This window comes from Chrysemys picta, chromosome 6 (genome assembly GCF_011386835.1).
Source record: "Chrysemys picta bellii isolate R12L10 chromosome 6, ASM1138683v2, whole genome shotgun sequence".
Taxonomy (NCBI): domain Eukaryota; kingdom Metazoa; phylum Chordata; order Testudines; family Emydidae; genus Chrysemys; species Chrysemys picta.
The window spans coordinates 54,141,810-54,161,129 of NC_088796.1; the positions used below are offsets into that span (position 1 = coordinate 54,141,810).

Sequence of the window (19,320 nt, forward strand, 5' to 3'; positions counted from 1 at the left end):
CACAGAGTGTAGTCAAAATTTTCAAACATTCAAAATCTTGATTAAAAATGTTTGCAAAATAATTCAAAGACAAAAATTGTGTGTGAAAATTATTCTATCCTTTTGTATTCTGTCCTATTTTTAGATTTCAGTTATTAGTTTAGATAAACTTCCTTTTTGCATTTCATGTTTTCTTTCCCTTTCCCCCATTTCTGAATGCATAAAGCAAACTGTATTGTTTCCAGTTTAGATATGCGTAATTTTATAAAACTAATGATAAAAGACATGCCTCCAAGGTCAGTTTTTAAAAATAAATAATCATTTTCTAGCCCACTCCCATTATTTCTATTGTTCTATTCCCTGAAAACTAGATGAGAAAAACTAGATACTGTGTATAAGCTGTCCATTTTATTTTTATTTTGAATTTCTTAACAGTGTTTTGTCACAAGACATTACTTTGGAATCATGATTAAAATCAGTATATTTTATTCTTTTAATTCCAAATTATGCAGCAGGTGGTTGTGATGGAGAAAAAACATGGACAGGCATGATATGCCCTATGAAATGTGCTGTAATATTTTGCACATTTATGAAATTAATTGACATGATTTCCCACAAGAATATATAAACCAATTTAGACAAATATTTTAATGGTATTTGTTTACCACTTTGGCAGAGATGTTATGCAAAAATCAATACAGGTGTGGGGTTGAGTCTTTATTTTTCTGCTTTCGCAATTCAACCTACATCTGCTGTTCGTTTAACAGTATTTTAAAAACTGATTGCCATTGTGCATCAAGCAGCATATTAAGTAAAAACTGGGCAGCAGAACAGGTTTGACAACTGATTCAGCCTTGAAGCAGAAACTGCTTATGATCAGTTCCAGTCATTAACTCTCTGACATTTCTAACATAAGTCCTTCTGGGGATGGCATCCAGCAACATCAAAGTAGCATCTAAAATATAGCAAACAATGTAGCTGTACTTCAGAGATGAAGTAGAAGGCAGAGGGTAAACTTAACTGGTGCCAAAAAGCCATAGTAAAACCATTTGCTATAGCTCCCTGTATATTTGGGGAAAATAGATTATGTTTGCTACACAACACTAATGTTATCAACAGAGGCAAGCAATTATCCCCACACTGCAAAAAAAGCAGAAGAAGGAGGAGGAAGAGAAAGAGCTACATGCTTCTGTGAATCAGAATTTCAGATTCACTGACAAAGAGGGCTCTTGAAAACCATTGGACTGCACTGAGTTGCAAAACAAAGAAGATGTGCCAGACCAGTTGTGATTGTCATTGAGGCAAGGTGGCAGCAGGTAATTATGGAGCGTGCTATTTTTTCTCCTAAAAACTTAAATTCTTATTAAAGCTAATTGTCCCAAGAGAAATGAGAACTGAATCCAGTAAAGGATCCAGTGATCACTATCTCTAGAAAAAAAATCATCAGAAAGTTGAGAGTGGAGGCAAGGGCTGTTTCTGCATTTGAGATTTACCTGATTCATTTAAGTGGGGTTAATGTTCTGAATGGTGACAGGCTATCTTCCTGTACGAGGTCACTTTTCAAGGACAAGAAAGATTAATGAAGAATGGTTTATTGTCTTTATTCTCAAACCAACTGAGTGCACTGGGAGATAAGGTCTTCATGTAAAAACATACATGACCTTGAAATAGTTCACAGATTGTCTATAAAATGGTCTCTCTGTTTATAGTGTATGTGGTCTAGGCTTTGACTATAATCATTGTTCATGTGAGTAGATCTGTGTAAACCCATCCCAGCAAAATGGGGCTTTTCCTTGGTGTAAAAGGATGAAAATGCTGCTTCTCACTAGTGCAGTTCAGCTTGTTTTCACCATATGAGAAACACAATTTCTGAGCAGCTCATTCATGTTTTACAATTAATAGCATTTTGTGTTAATCTATTATGGACAATATTAAATGATAAAAAACCCAACAGTGAGTAATGCTGGACTTTATGTTAACATAGACTTCACCCCAAAGGAAGTTTCATGAACCTCTTTCAAGTTGTTTTGTACATTCAAGTTTCAAATTCTATGTTATTATTAACAATAATGCCAGACAACTAGTATGGATGCATGGACAGAGCCACTATAAACATGTCAGATTTCAGAGGAATGATAACAGGCAAGTATATAGACAGTATCATATTATTATATCAACCCACAGCTCATCTTTAAATGCTAGAGGTGAGATGCAGCAATAGAATGATTAATGACTGATAATTTACAAGCATTATGTCAACATATTATTCAGCAATGAGTTTTATTACAGGTCTTTGTGCTAGGGGGCCTACTAGAAAAAGAACTGACTAATATGTAGTTAGAGATAGGAATGATTGCTTGGGCTAGAAAGTGCTCCTTTTTCTGCTAAGCAGAAAACAAACCCAGGAACATCTAAGTTCAAGATGAAGTTTTGAACAAGTATTGCTCAAGTGGGTTGCAAATGAAGCAAATTGAAGTTTTTTCATCTCCAGCTGGATAATCACGTAAAGATTGGATTATTATTCATACTGAACCCCCCCAACTATTAAACTTCACAGAATCCTAGCAAAATGAAGTTGTCTTCATGTTGTTCCTCATATATAAATTTCCCTATTCTAATGATTTAAAGAGTGCTGAGGATTGTTTGATCTACCAGGGAATTCATAGCTTTTTACAGGTATTGGCTCATTGATCGGAATGCCAAAAGGATGTTACCTTTCTTTGATTAATTATGACAGAACTTTCTTTGATTAATCATGTTTTAAACTTTCTCTTATAAATATTTAAAATATTTAAAATAATAAATAAAAGCAGAAATATTTTTGATGAGTAATGCTAGTTCAATCCATGTGGATTCATAGATTCATAGACTCTTGGATTGGAAGGGACCTCGAGAGGTCATTGAGTCCAGTCCCCTGCCCTCATGGCAGGACCAAATACTGTCTAGACCATCCCTCATAGACATTTATCAAACCTACTCTTAAATATCTCCAGAGATGGAGATTCTACAACCTCCCTAGGCAGTTTATTCCAATGTTTAACCAGCCTGACACTTAGGAACTTTTTCCTAATGTCCAACCTAAACCTCCCTTGCTGCAGTTTAAGCCCATTGCTTCTTGTTCTATCCTTAGAGTCTAAGATGAATAAGTTTTCTCCCTCCTCCTTATGACACCCTTTTAGATAACTGAAAACTGCTATCATGTCCCCTCTCAGTATTTTCTTTTCCAAACTAAACAAACCCAATTCTTTCAGCCTTCCTTCATAGGTCATGTTCTCTAGACCTTGAATTATTCTTGTTGCTCTTCTCTGGACCCTCTCCAATTTCTCCACATCTTTCTTGAAATGCGGTGCCCAGAACTGGACACAATACTCCAGCTGAGGCCTAACCAGAGCAGAGTAGAGTGGAAAAATGAATTCTCATGTCTTGCTCACAACACACCTGTTAATGCATCCCAGAATCATGTTTGCTTTTTTTGCAACAGCATCACATTGTTGACTCATATTTAGCTTGTGGTCCACTATAACCCCTAGATCCCTTTCTGCCATACTCCTTCCTAGACAGTCTCTTCCCATTCTGTATGTGTGAAACTGATTGTTCCTTCCTAAGTGGAGCACTTGGCATTTATTTTTATTAAACTTCATCCTATTTACCTCAGACCATTTCTCCAATTTGTCCAGATCATTTTGAATTTTGATCCTATCCTCCAAAGCAGTTGCAATCCCTCCCAGTTTGGTATCATCTGCAAACTTAATAAGCGTACTTTCTATGCCAATATCTAAGTCGTTGATGAAGATAATGCACTGTTATACAACAGACCACAGTGGTTGGTATTTAAGTGATGTGGAACATTGGCACTTCAGTACAGCTGAATAAAGTTCAGGAAACTACACTAGAGGTCTAAGTTTAATCACTGCATTTGGTACATTAGGCATCAGTGAAACAGTTTCTGTTTCCTATAACATGGTGGCTAAATTGCAACCCAATCTCCAGTATCTAGCCCACACAGGGGATAAATACCTACTGATTTGACCAGCTAATGGATTTAATTTTTTAGCTCAAGTTCAGGGTGTTTCAAAGAGATTTGAACTTCTGTGGACCTCTAAAACCTAGAACTACAGCATGTATAAACATGATGGCAAAGTCTATGGTGTCCCTCTACTGGTGAGTCCATCTAGAGGATAAGAGCCTATTATTTCTGCTAATGAGCACAGTTTTGATACAGGCTTATGTTTTGGTGCTGAACAACTTGAGTTCATGTCTGCTGAGTAGATGTGGTTGGGGTTGTTACAAAAACAAATGGTTAGTGACAGAATTAGTTCTGAAAGCTTTTACAAGCAATTGTGTCCTTTGGGGACTTTACACCTTTTGAATGGTAACTAAAGTGTTTTAAAATAAATAAATAATCTCTCACAAAACAATTTGTTATGAAACAAATTATAACAAGTGCCTGTCCTTTGTCCTGAGTGATTTTCACAATAACTGAAAATGCACAGTATCAGAAAAACATGCAGCTAGAAATGTCCTGTGCTTTAGTGGTAGCTGGCTCAGATGTTCTGCTTTTGCTCATTTCTATTCAGACTATAGCAAATCTGATAGCTGCATATAGTGGGCCAGTTTCACGACTGTCCATGAACTAAAGCCAGAACTAATCTGGGCAGAAGAAAACCCACCTAAAAGGGGCTGTGACAGTACAAGAGGCCTTCAACCCAGACTCCTTTGAGTCATTCACAGCCAGCCAGTTGTGACCGGTGATGGCTAGAAATAGGCCTGGCCATGACTGTCCAAGTATATACTCAATTCTGTGCATCACCTTTGCAGGCACTGTCAGAACAACTCTTATGGTGGTCTCCAGCTAAAGCAGCCATCTCATAGTGGAAGTGTCCAGGAAGGATGATCAGAGAAACACCATCCAACTCTTGCTAGAGCAGAGAGGTGTATTTAACAACTGGAATAAACTTTAGTGAATCTTATGCCGTGTATTTAAGTGTGTGTAGATAATATAACATACATGTATAAATGCATACATACATATATATACACATGTATGTGTAGATACATACATACATATATCTACACATGTACGTGTAGATAATATAGATAGATAGATTATTCTGAGTGTATTTAAAAACATATAAACCTTGTAAAACCAGGATGACAGGACAGGAAAATCTTAGACTCAGCTCTACCTGTGAAAGCCAATTAACTGCAATAGAATATAATCTGTTATAATATGAAAGTATTACATAAGCATATTAGTCAGTAATTACTTAAAATGCCATTTGTTTGTTATTACTTTCGGTAAATCTAAGATTCTGAAATAACTTAGTGTTCCATCTTGCAACAATTGTCTCACACACAATAGTAATTAAAAAAATACAATAGATTTCCAAATAGAACCGTATGATTGAAAGCAGCACAGCAGCATTGAACCTATAACGTAACTGTAGAACACTGCAATATTAGTAAGAGGTTCTATTAGTAGCTTTGGACAAGATGGTGCTGTGATAGGTTCAGTCACAGAGACTCCCTTGGGACTATCACCTCACGTGCTGAGACTACCTCTGAGACCGTTTTCCCTGTCAGCTTGGGACTCCAGAATCCTGCCTTGTTGAGCCAGACATGCTAGCCTGCTGCAGCACAGACCCAGATCTGGTCCACGCCCCCAAAGCTGCAGACTTTAACCAAAAACTGCTCAGCAGGTTACCAGTCTCCAGCACCCAGATGCCCAGCTCCCAGTGGAATCTAAACTCCAAATACATCCGTTTTACTCTGTATAAAGCTTATACAGGGTAAACTCATAAATTGTCCGCCTTCTATAACACTGATAGAGAGATATGCTCAGCTGTTTGCTCCCCCAGCTATTAATCACTTACTCTGTGTTTACTAATAAACAAAAGTGATTTTATTAAGTATAAAAAGTAGGATTTAAGTTGTTTCAAGTAATAACAGACAGAACAAAGTAAGTCACCAAGCAAAATAAAACAAAACATGCAACTCTAAGCCTAATACCTTAAGAAACTGTTTACAGGTAAATCTCACCCTCAGAGATGTTCCAATAAGCCTCTTTCACAGACTAGACTCCTTCCTAGTCTGGGCCCAATCCTTTCCCCTGGTACAGTCCTTGTTAATTACAGCTCAGGTGGTAGCTAGGGAATATATCATGACTGGCAGCCTCCTTTGTTCTCTTCCACCCCTTTTATAGCTTTGGCACAAGGCGGGAATCTTTTGTCTCTCTGGATCTTCACCCCTCTTCTAAATGGAAAAGCACCAGGTTTAAGATGGATTCCACCATTCTTCCTGGGCTGGCTTACACAAACACAGGAAGGCTTGCAAGTAAACAAACCCATTCACAGTTCATTGATTCTGAAGCACCCTTAATAGCTTCCACTTAATGTGTTTACATCAGCAATACAAGTTTATATCTTATTATCCTAACTCCAGACATAGAAATAATACATGCAAACAAATAGAATGAACACACTCAGTACATTATAACCTTTGTAATGATACTTTTTGAGAGACCTTTTTGCATAAAGCATATTCCAGTTACATTATATTCACATTCAAAGAATATTTTCATAAGATGTTATGGAGTGCAACATCGCAGGTGCCATGAGGGCACAGGTCCATGTTGTAGTGATGCAGAACAGGGGGGAAAACAGTAGAAAAAATGGGTCTGGGCTATAAAATGATGAAGGAGAAGAGTTTCCTAAGGGAAGATGCAGAAGACATTAGACAGGCTGCTGAAGGGACACTACTAAGGTCCAAAAGTTCTTCTACAGTAACCTTGTACAGTCTAGTGACATAAGGCCTCCACAAAAACTACCACTCTGCTGCTGAGAGAGAGAAAAGAAAATAGTAGCTGTTCAAAGACTGACAATAATTTGTGCTTTGCTCTTGTCCTGCCATTTAGAGTGTTTGTAAATTAACAGACTCCCTTCCCAGAATTGTGTTGAGATCATTAAAAATAGTCAGTCACACTGATGTGAAAACAAGGAAAAAAGCAAAGTGAAACCAAAAAGAGATTTGGAAAATAGAAATCAATGTTCAGAAGAGGAAAAGAACAAAGTTGTCAAGGAAAGTGTTATTTTCTTTTCTTTTCAAAGCAGTTATTGAACATGGAAAATAAACAAATCCTATAAAAAATAAATTTATAATGAACAAGGTTTGTCAGAGAGAAAGCAAGAATTGAAGAATCTGTAAGAACTTTTAGTTATAGTTTTATTTTTATTGACATTCATAGAGAAAAAAAATAGTTGATGGAAATACATTGGGGAAAAAATCCTCTGAGTCTAGCAGATATTTTGTTACATACACTTATTTAATTCCAAGTAAAACAGTCTCCCACTGAGTCATACAATGGTAAAAATCTAATTTTATTACATGTGATTACAAAACTCCCTGTCATCTCAATTCTACAAGGAGCTCATATGGAGTTTATTGCAAGATCAGGAATTAGGCCACAATGATCCCTGGCAAATGCAAAGTCAAACAACATAGTGCCATACATTTTCTACTGCTCTTCTAACACCTTTTCAGTGTCTCATACATCAGTATATGTTGGGTAGGTTGGAAATATGGTTATTTAAAGGGAGAAAGTACATTCTGTGTTTGGTCTTTTATGTGACTTGATAAATTGAAAAGTATCTTCTCATTGTTCACTTTTTATTTAAATTTCCCTCTATCCCTTCATCCTGTGGCAAGGTTTACACTAGAAAATTAGGTCAGCTTAACTACACCGCTCAGGGGTGTGAAAAATCCACTGAGGGGCATACTTTAAATGACTTAAGTCCCAATGTAGACAGTGCTAGCTCGACAGAAGTATTCTTGCATCAACCTAGCTACTGCCTCTGGGGGAAGTGGATTACCTACCATGAAGGAAAAAGCACTCCCAGCAGGGTAGAAAAGGTCTACATTGAAGCAACTGTGCTGCTGTAGGGTTTCAAGTGGAGACAAGCCTGTGATGGGATGTTAGATGAGGTGGGATCTGAGTTACTACAGATAATTCTTTCCTGGGTGTCTGGCTGGTGAGTCTTGCCCACATGCTCAGGGTTTAGCTGATCGCCATATTTGGGATCGGGAAGGAATTTTCCTCCAGGACAGATTGGCAGAGGCCCTGGGGAGTTTTCGCCTTCCTCTGCAGCGTGGGGCACGGGTCACTTGCTGGAAGATTCTCTGCACCTTTAAGTTCTTAAACCATGATTTGAGGACTTCAATGGCTTAGACATAGGTTTGATACGGGAGTGGGTGGGTGAGATTCTGTGGCCTGCATTGTGCAGGAGGTCAGACTAGATGATCATAATGGTCCCTTCTGACCTTAAAATCTATGATTCTATGATAAGCCGTAAATGGTGATATGATATAGTATCACCTCAAGCACTGAGGTTTGGATAATAAATTTTATGACATGCCAGTTTTCTGTTAATGAGCATTCTAGGTAAGCCATAAAACTAAAAAAAAAATGTTTTGGTACTAGCAATCAGTAGAGTATTTTATTTTTATTCTATTTCCTCCATGAGAAAATATTATGGAGTTGTTTTTTAGAGAAGATACATGCAACTCCTAGTGACTTCAACTGGAGTTGAGGTTACTGCTCGGCACCTCTGAAAAATTCACCCCTACCTGGCGTTTGTGTTTTGATTTCACATTCCCTAATTCTGTATTTCTTACTCTGCATGTTACTGTGTCTAAACACTATATCTGCCAGCAAAAGGCAGACGTACTCCTGACCTGGATGATATGCTAATTACAACTTATGTGATGCTTTTTGGTTTGACTAGGTTGCTATGATCAGCAGAGATATTGCCTGCATTAGCTTTGATGTAGGGCCCTGATTCATCCATCTGCTAATCAGGCTTAATAGAAGGTTCAGTTTTAGGTAGCGGTTATTATTTATATCACACTAATTATTTCATGGGAAGCATGAACTGTATAGACTACAAGCCTTACAATTTTCTGGCTGAAATAGGTTACATCTGTATAATGTAATAATGATAATTACTAGATAAACATGTTCTGTTGTTACAATAATTATTTCACTTAGAAATAAGCACACAATTAAAACTTGCTTTCCGTATGAAACGTAATTGTGATGGCTTTAGCATAGCTGGCAGTGGTAAATAAATAGTCAATTATCAGTATTCTCATACTTTTTATAACAAAGTTCTGAGTCCACTGAAAGGCTTCTGTGACACTACTTATTTAATACTGATGAATAACATTCATACTTATTTTAAGGTTTCTTCTTTCTATTTATGAGCTACTTATATTTTTCTTCTAGGTAAGGACATTTTTCCCCTCTATTATCTTAAACTGGTAAAGAAATATGTAGGACTTGACTATCAAGACATATTCACACTAAGTACACAAACAGAAATGTACTGCTAATGATAAGCTTTCCATTGCTGAGAAAAGCAATTTACTGAATGTTAATTGTTAGTGGGTAGTGCAATAAAGATACTTTGTAAGACAAAATATACTGAATTAGCATTATTGTGTTAATTTCTGTGCTAAAAGTGGTCATATGGGCTCTCTTGTGGGTTGGGGTTAATGATAGCAGTTATAATTAATTCAGCCAGTTAGAAATTTAGTAGTTTGACTCTAGAGTATTTTTATACAACCTTTCTATGTGAATGCCTATTGATTTATAATAGATTTGCCTTGATGGCTTTCTAGTCCCCCTCATTTTTGTGACTTTTGTTTAATACTTTATTAGATTAAATTGTCATTTAACTGACTCCATACTCCCTAGCTAAATATATTAATCTGCCTAGCTAAATCAGACTCTTTAGGGAAGCTATTGTTATTGATGTTACCTGGTTTGTATTTTTATTTTTATTTTTTTAATACAGAATTATGTGGTATTTTTACCTGTTTTATTAGACACTTTTATGGTCCCAGTGCAAATTGTCTGGAGAGAAGAGAAGGAGCAAATGCTTAACAAATCCAATTCAACAGTTATTCCAACAAAGGGCATCTTAAAAGGGCCAGGCTTTCACCTGAAATGGGATTTTCAAAGAGGTTTAAAAGGGGTAGGTACCCAACATTCAATGGAAATCAGTGGGAGTTGGTAACATAATTCCTTTAGATCCCCTTGACAATCTCAGCCCCATCCTATGAAAGTGAGACCTCTTGGCATATCAAAACAGCCAAACAAGGAGACAATCAAAAACCCCTGGCCACTTTTGAAAATGTCCACCTTAATGAATTCCAACTTGTGTGCAAAATTTCCAAGGAAGTCAATGGAAGTTTTGCATACATTTCAATGGCAGGATATTCACCTAAAGACAAAATAAATTATGTTTATGGGGAAGTGATTACAATATAGGAAATTCAATACAATATCCTGAATTGGATATTGAAGGGAAAGAGTGGAGTGATTACAAGTGGATATTAGAGTGGAAAGAGTTTCATTTCACTCCTGAGTAGATCTAGAAATCAGTCTTGAAAGAAAACTAGTTAATTTGTTTCCTGCTGTCCAGAAATGATGATGGTGGTGTTCGTGTTTTGTTTTAAATTATTGTCAATGTGGGTTTTGTTTTTTTGTTTGTTTGTATGTTTTGCAGAGCTATAATGTTTCTTTGATATGTAGCTTTTTAAATGAGCTGATTTAAATGCTTTTAGTTTTATTTCTTGTGGTAAATCAAATCCAAAAAGTTATTTTTAACAACAATAGGCAGCACCTAAAAATATCAGATTCAATTAAAAGTTCACTACAACTTCACAAAAGTATCTGTTTGAAAAGCTTCCTCCCTGTCTATATGGTGTATTGCAAGTATAGACAATAAGACAATCAGCCCTGAGTAAACTGATTCAGCTATTTGACAATATTTGGTTTAGATGCTGTTTTGGTAAGAAATTTGATTGTGTACCATTTCGGGATCATTCAGGAAAACATTTAAGCATATGCTCAACTGTTAATTAATGGGATTTCAGCATGTGCTTAAACTGAGCCCATGCTTAAATGCTTCGCTGAACAGAATCAGTGCCACCTGGCTATGTAACACTAAAAACAAATAGATACAATATCTTCCTTGTGTGTTATTATGTAACACTGTACATTGAGAACCACCCTCCTGATGCACATTTTATTTTCTTTTTCTTCTGCATAGTAAAGTTTTAAAGCTGTATTAAGTTAACAACACTTTTGAAAGAACAACCATAATGTTTTATTCAGAGTTATGAGCAACCTCCATTCCTGAAGTGTTTATAACTCTGAGGTTCACCTGTATTGTGTTATGTTTTCTGTGTTAGGAATCTGTTCCTCCCACATCTCCTGCACTAAGTCCAGGATACTCAGTGGCTATCTCCAATAGAGGAGTACATAGGTGACAAATCCAGTGGATGACTGTGTTACCATACAGCAGAGAAGAGGGGATAGATCAACTGCTCCTAGTGAGGGGGTCTGAAGCGGTAAACTTTTTCAGCATCCTTTTCATGGTCTGCTTGAAAGATTCTTACACACTGTTTGTGGATAATACACAGAAGTCTTAATGGTCTTTATTTTAAGCAGGACACATACCTATCTTCACAACCTTCAGTAACACAGATGCTATCATTGGTGCTGGGCCCACAGTTCCTAGAAATGAGGGTGAAGTGGGTCCCAGAGGCTGGGCCACAATTTGCTGAACCAGTTGTAGCATCTGCTCTTGTTGTATGCCTAAATGATGGACCAGCTGTCTGATGTCCATCTGTTGCAGAAGCTACTGTTGTGCTGGTTCCCAGTCATCCTTATGACAGATCCATGTTGTTATGAAGTTACCAACTCACATCTTTAGCCTTGGGGTATTTGAAGGCCCAGGTTATTCGGTCCTCCCCTTTCTTGGCGCGTGGTGTGGGGGGGGATTACTGCCTGTGCTCTCCATAACATGTGTCTAGGTCACAAGGAGTCCTGTAACAAATTAACCAGGCCTTTCCAGAGACTGCCTGAAAGGCCTTAGCCCCAGCCAGGCTTTCTTCAAGGAGCTGGCATGGGAGGTCCATTCCCTCTCCCAGTCAGCCATTGCTGTGCTTTTCCCTTCTTCCTCCAGGCTTGACAGCTCTTGCAGGGGAGCACAGCAGGGCTGATTGAGGCCACAGGCTTTCATTAGCCCCTTCTTGGTTGATGTGGGGTTTGAATATCACAAGTTCTTATACACAAGTTCTTATGTACATATGTATATAAATGGAAGAAAACAAGACTTGCCAATCACCACCCAAACAATTTTGTTTACATATTGTATGTATTCCTTTCCCCCACTCTTCTTCTGTTTCTTCCTTTATAGAAGGAAATCTTTTTAAGGCTATAATGTGTCTGGTATGTATGACACCAATACTCTAATGTGATACTATTAAATTATTAGTATTATTATAGTATTGCCTTAATAGCACTTATGGTTTTCCCAATGATAGGAATGGAAGATCTGTCACAGATCAAGAGTAGTGCTTGAATTGAAGAGTGGAAACAACATAATAGGATTCAAACTCACCCACACTGCATACCTTTTAAGCACTAATTGTATTTTATTTAAAAACTATATTTATTCCACACACAAAAAGGAAAATATTGTCTGAGTTTCAAGAAAGTTTGTCATTGTACACAGAAGTCTGAACTACAACCAGTTTCCAGTTAAATAAAGCCTTAACAAATTTATATATCACAAAAGCCCTTTTCAAGTCAGAAAACTGACTGTTCAGAAACAGACATTGATAAGAAAATGTCAATCTGGATTTCATCCAGAGGGAAAAGTCAACATCTTGCTCTAAATTGTGACTAAGACATGGAAAAATCATTTGAAGTGGAGGAGCACATAAAAACATTAAAGATTTTGAATTAAATCATCTGTAGGTGTTCTCCATGAAGGTTTATTAAATGCAGTCACATTAGGTTAGATATCTCATTACATATTAAGAACTGGCATTATAGATCAATAATAAAGTAGGATGTTTGTGACAATCAGAGAAGTACAGACCAGTTTGGATGAAAAGCAGTAAAGACAGGGTTCTCCACAGGTTGGAATCTAATCTGAACTGAACTGTAGAAGTTAGGAAAAAAATTAGATAGTTTTCACCTCTTTTTAAAGACCTTGCCACTTCATTCCTTGATTTTGGTCTGGGTGGGAAGTACCAGAATACTACTAGCATAAACTTTCCTAAGAGGGATGTTGTTAAGTATTACCATGTGTGCTTATAACCAAGATGATCCTGCAAGAATTTCAAGACACCTTTAGCGATGTGGCTTATGCACACATCTTTTGAGAATCAGTTCATCTCTTTCAAAGTTGCAACTCCTTTTTGTTCCCCACTTCTGCCCATGTGATGGGCTCCGTTGGCAGCAATCTGTCCCTTTCTTCTTCCTTACTCCTATTTCGTTCACACATGATCAGGGTTCTGAGGGATACACAGACAACTAAAGAGCAGACATTACCCCTGATTATGCATGGTCTTTCAGCTGGGTGGACCACTGCATTGAAGTCAGTGGGGCTCAATATCGATTCGGGGTCCACCACTGTAAAGGGCAGCTCAGGATTGAGGCTTAAGAAGCCAGATGTGGAACCCTTACACTGGTGAGCACTTACTTGTATGAAGCCAGTAGAACTAATTGAATGAGTAAGGTTTGTACAATTTGGTACTTATCCTTTAGCTCTCATTCAGGATTCCAACAGAAGAACAGTACTTTTGCATATGTGCATTGTTAAGTCATGTAAATTAAATCCCCAAAACAAATTGCAGGAGGACAGTAAGTTAATTAAATTTCATATTTTCCCAAATTAAAATAATCTCTCAAAATAAAGGGTTGCATGTAATGTTTAATTCATAAGAATACAGAAATGTATTTTGTATTATTTCAACTAAACTTTGATCTTAAACTAATTTTATATCTTCTTATCTCAAGTAAACTTCAATTCCTAAAGCTCATATTCCTTAGCATGTGAGAATTATATATTCATACTTCAAGATTTTCTAATCTTCTTTTTTTTACATGTTTGTATTAGTCCTGGTCCTGGAACTTATTTTTAAGTAAGCTTCACAAGGTATTATTTATGATGTGTTCCAATACTAAATATTCTAGTGACCATTTCTACCATAGCAGATACTGCAAAGGCACTTTCAAATTGGTAGATATCTTCTGTGGTGTCTATATGTATAGTCCTTTTATATATATATATATATATTTCACAAACACTCATATAAATGTCAATAGACTTCAATGGCACCAGGAAATCACCCCCAAATATTAAAATTAGTGGAAATTGGACAGGTTTAGAAATCTCAGCCTACATTATCTACTATAAAGTAGGTGTTTAACAAACAAATTTAATGAGACATACCAATTGATTTCTTAAGTTCTATATCTAGTAACATATTTACCATGTTTCCTAGAGAATAGTGAATCTTCCTACCTTTGGCATGTTACCACGTGGTTTTTTATGTAAGCTCCCGGCCAGGGAGGCTAGCCCCCGGCCCCTCCCCCACTGTCCTCCCTCCTCTGAAGCTGTAGTGCGCTGCGTCACCAGCACTCTGGCCCGACACTCCTGCTGGGCAGTGCAGGCAGCGATAGTAAGATAATATTTAGCAATAGAAATGGTTCAAAGGTAGAACCTCATTCATATACACTGTTGAATTTAGGGCAGGGAGAACTTAGTTTCAAATCTCAAGTCCAGCCCATCCCAATGGCTGAGGTCCAGGGTTGGATTCTAAACCAGAAAGAGTATTTGCTAGTTCCAGTTTGGATTATATCAACATCTATGATGCCAATGGGGTTTTATGGGCATAACTGAGGGCGAATCTGGAGGTTAGTGATTAGCTCTAACACAAACCAACACATCCTTAAAGAAAAAGATTTATACTTTTACTTTCGATTCCTTCCTCTTTCCCACTATTTGAGCTAAACTTTTTTTAGTTTAATATTACATATTGCTATGGAATTTCACACAACGATGGAATTATTTTAGCTCAAAGAGCAGCCTACCTTTTTCACAGTCACGTTCAGTTATTACCATCTCTACTTTGAAATCTTCTTGTCTTTTCATTGAAAGAGTGGGAGGTAGGAACTGAGAAGTTCAGCTTTCATTGTCTTGAAGTCAGTTTAGGACGGGCATATAACAAACTGGCGTCATGGATCTGAATTGGTTACTCAGAGAATCACAACGTGAAAAGACTCCTTTGGCAGATGGGAATAACACTAACTAATCTAAAAAGAAGTACTATTGATACAGTATTCTTTATATACATTATTGGTTAACAGATTCTGTTGCTTTTTCTGGTCCATAAAGTCTTGTGCAAACTGACAAGCAGTTAATTAAAATTTAAGCCATAACTGATGTAGCAAAATGTAAAGCTTTGTTGAAAAACTCAAGTGATCAGTGTAATGTTTACATCTATCTTTTTAGCTATGTTTTCAAAAGAAGATGTCAGGTACACCTGCAAAAAGGGAAATAAACTCCACCCCACTCACATTAGTGTGTACAAATACTTACACATGTTAAAGAAGTGATTGTAAACACCCAGACACTTCTTTGTAGCTACACATTGTGCATGTACAATACCTGTTTTGTCTTACACTGTAGGTTTCTGAAGGCACAACGAAGACCAAATACATTGTTTAAGTTTACTAGTCTCCATTTTTTTAATCACTTATTGCCCTTCAGCACAACTTCATAGAGTCATGTGTGCATAGGCTGCAAGGAGTGGGATCACATATTTATTTAATAGGGTTTTTGAAGAAGGCTGAGATGAACAGGGGCTTTTTTTAGGGGGTGGAGTGGTAGCTGGGTCCCTGACTGTTTGAGTTAATTTGTCCATACTCAATTCTTGTTTTTTGAATGCTGTTGGGTATATTATGTATTGTAAAGTTAAAGAAGTATCTTGGCACCTTGAACTCTTTGTAGATGTGACTTCTTTTTCATTATTGTTCAAATCTATATATCTATATATCTATCTAGCTAGCTTATATATATATATATATATATATAGCTAGCTTTATATATATATAAAGATGTAGAGTGCAATTGTTAAAAACATAATATATGTACAATCATATTTGCATTGTACACAATATTATGTGTATAAAACCCCACCCTGGATGTGCAAACATCTTGAAAATGTAGCCCTTTATTATAGTCTAGCTTAATATCTACTCTTTATCTCCCATTTTATAAGTGGCATTGTTTAAAAATTAACCAAAAAGTTATATGAAAAAACATGAGGTTAAATGGATCTTATATTTTCAGTCTATTTCTTTTCTCCTTTACAGTTAGGCATTCTAAACATACTGTTTTTCCATCTTTAATTGTGTCCTAAAAGAAAGGAACAAATTACAAACTTTATCTGGCAAAGAATAGGTGAAATCCAGTGCCCCAGAAATCAATGATAAAATCCTGTTGTGTTCCACAGGGCCAGGATTTCACCCAATGTTTTGGCTAATAAACATAGCCATACATGCACTGAATGCCCACGAGTCATTTATTCTATATAAATATGCCACTGGCATTCATCTGCAGTGTTCTAAGGATACAGTATCAGGTAAATTATTTCCTATAAATGAATAATCATACTAGTTATTTTGTATTAACAAAAATAATCAATGCACATGATTATTATTTTTTCCCCAAAAAAACCTTGATAAGATATCAAGGGTAGGTCTATACTTACCTCCAGGTCCGGCGGTAAGCAATCGATCTTCTGGGATCGATTTATCACGTCTTGTCTAGTCTTCCGGATCGATCCGGAAGTGCTCGCCGTCGACGCCGGTACTCCTGCTCCGCGAGAGGAGTACGCGGAGTCGACGGGGGAGCCTGTCTGCCGCGTCTGGACCCGCGGTAAGTTCAAACTAAGGTACTTCGACTTCAGCTACGTTATTCACGTAGCTGAAGTTGCGTATCTTAGTTTGAAGTGGGGGGGTTAGTGTGGACCAGGCCTTAGTGGGAACAATTAGTAGAAGCTATGCCGCAATGCACCATGGAAAAACAATAAATAAAAACAGAGAGTAGGTCTCAGCATTGTCAGATCTATTAATAATTACAAATGGCAGGTCAAAAAAATCTCAGACTGATCATCATAAATTGCTGATACATATTTTAGTAAACAGTGAAAATGACTTGTTTTCTTCAGGCTGTGTTAGCCATATAATACCCTCAACATATTTTTACTTCTGGAGAAAATTAAATGTAGATACATTATTATTACTCCTTAAAACAATGTATTTAAGACATACATACTGACTAAGATCACCAAGCAGCACATATTTCATAATGTATAGAATGGCTTTATTAAAAGCAAGCATTTAGATCACCTTTAAGCCCCACTAGGTACCTACAACTAGAGGCAATTATGAATAGTTTGACAGACACTTGCCTACAAGCCCCTGCTTAACACTCCCCATAGCATCATAGAAATAGTTATCTTGGCCAACAGAGGTGAGGATGGTTCTCTCCAGAGTCCATTACCTTTCTATAACTGACTAAAGGAATGACTGCTTAGAAACAAAATGTTCCCTGCTCTTCTAAGAAGGGAAAAACACCACAAACAATTCCACCTGTTAAGGTAGGAGAGACGGGGACCAAGTACCAAATCTTAGCCTCCTGCATGGCAATGCTGAGCACTGACAAAGTTACAGTTGTCACCCTTTAACTGGATATCATGCTTCATGTATGAATTTAGACTAGCATTTATGAGGCTTTCCAACCCTTACTTATATTGTGCTGTCAACCCCTTGCACACAACTCCCATTATCATCAAGAGGAATTATGTTCTTGGATCAGGGAACAATATGGCATTTTGTGTTTATTTACAAAGAAAGCTTTGAAACTTCCTTTCACTTTTTCATTTAATTAGGTTTCAGTACAGGGGTACTACCCAGAACAGAGACCAAATGTACTCATTTCAATAGTCATCTCTTGTGGCTTTGGATCCTCCATGATTGAATTACACATGAACAGAGACAAGTACATTAGAAATATTTGTGTTATTAGCATTTGGGTAAATCATCATGTGGTACTGATGAATTTATGGTGAGAAAAGTAAAATTTCTAGCATGTTTCAGATTATATTAAGGTCGATTAAAACGACATCTTGTTTTCTTAATAGAAAAAGCTAAAGGGGATAAAAATTGCTTCTGAAAATAAATTAGAAAAAAGAGATCTCTGTCTTATCATTAATGTCTATTTAGAAAAGGCACATTTATCAGCCCAATTTAAATTTGTTTAATTTCAGATAAACCCAATATATTTAGGGGGGAAAGAATGGTTAATTCATGTTGACCTCTCAAGGTCCCTTCTAGTCCTACAATTCTATGTTTGTGTTAAGGTTTCTTTACCCCATTCTGGCAGAGTAAAAGGGGCCCTGAAGTGAGTAATGAAATGTATACTGTGATGTAAAGAGAACAGGTTATATTATCATCCCTCTATCATTTCCCCCCTCTGTTCTGTCACACACAAGCTGCTATATTTTTTCTCCTCTTGCCTTTCCATAATTGGAGTTAATTACTGTAGGGGACTTGAAGCTATAGTGTTATTCCCAATATAATCATAGGAATTTGAACTTTTAAGACTACATGGTAGATTTAACCAGAGGTGGATTATGGTTTTGTGGGGCTCTGGGCCAGAGCAAGGGGGCCCCCTCACCCCTTCTGCCTGCAGTCCCCTCTCCAATCCTCACCCCAGCACTCCTGCTGGGGAGCAGTGATAGGGCACAGGGGCTTGACCTGTTCTACCCGGTGCTCCTGCCGATGAGCGGGGCAAGTCCCCATGCCTCGTCCCCACTCCCCAGTAGGAGTGCCAGGCGGGCGGAGTGGATTGCAGAATGGGGACACCCATTTTTCCAGGGCCCCCACAACTGGCCAGGGCCCCTGAGCATGGGTCCTGTTGGCCCAGTGGCTATTCCACCAGTGGATTTAGCTTAGAAGGCAAAACTGACTATGGAGATAATTGCACTCTCCCACATAAAGACAGGTAAAGCTAACTAGACTGTAAACTCTCTAGGGCAAAGACCATCTTTACTGAACAGCACCTAGCACAAGGAGGTCCTATGTGCTGCACGAATACAAAAAAAATGGACCCATATTGAGATGTGGAATATTGGAAATAGTCATCTTGTTCCCACCATTCCCTTATTCCCATCTTATCCCCATCATTACTGTATGGTACCAATGACTGACATTAGCATCGAACTTCAGGTTGGGGTGTGCTAAGTGAAATTATGATAATTAAGTCAGATCGTTATGGACGTGGGGAAAATATAAAACTTTTATTAAATATGTATGCTTTCTAGGTCTGTCTATTCCAGGGCCCAAAGCAAAGTTGTCACCTTCAGTTTTTCTAGGGGTCCCAATTTTCTCATAACTGGCCTTCCTATATTAATCTA

At 37.4% G+C, this 19,320-nt stretch overlaps 1 long non-coding RNA gene across 2 annotated transcripts in view; it reads left to right on the forward strand.

The window, feature by feature from the left end:
• Positions 1-900: 900 nt before the first annotated feature.
• The window catches only part of LOC122174239 (uncharacterized), a 90,277-nt gene continuing 71,857 nt past the window's right edge, over positions 901-19,320 (forward strand). For both annotated transcript variants that reach the window (XR_006175812.2, XR_006175811.2), the window contains exon 1: positions 901-1,295. This is a non-coding gene — a long non-coding RNA (uncharacterized LOC122174239). The remainder of the gene's footprint in view (positions 1,296-19,320) is intronic.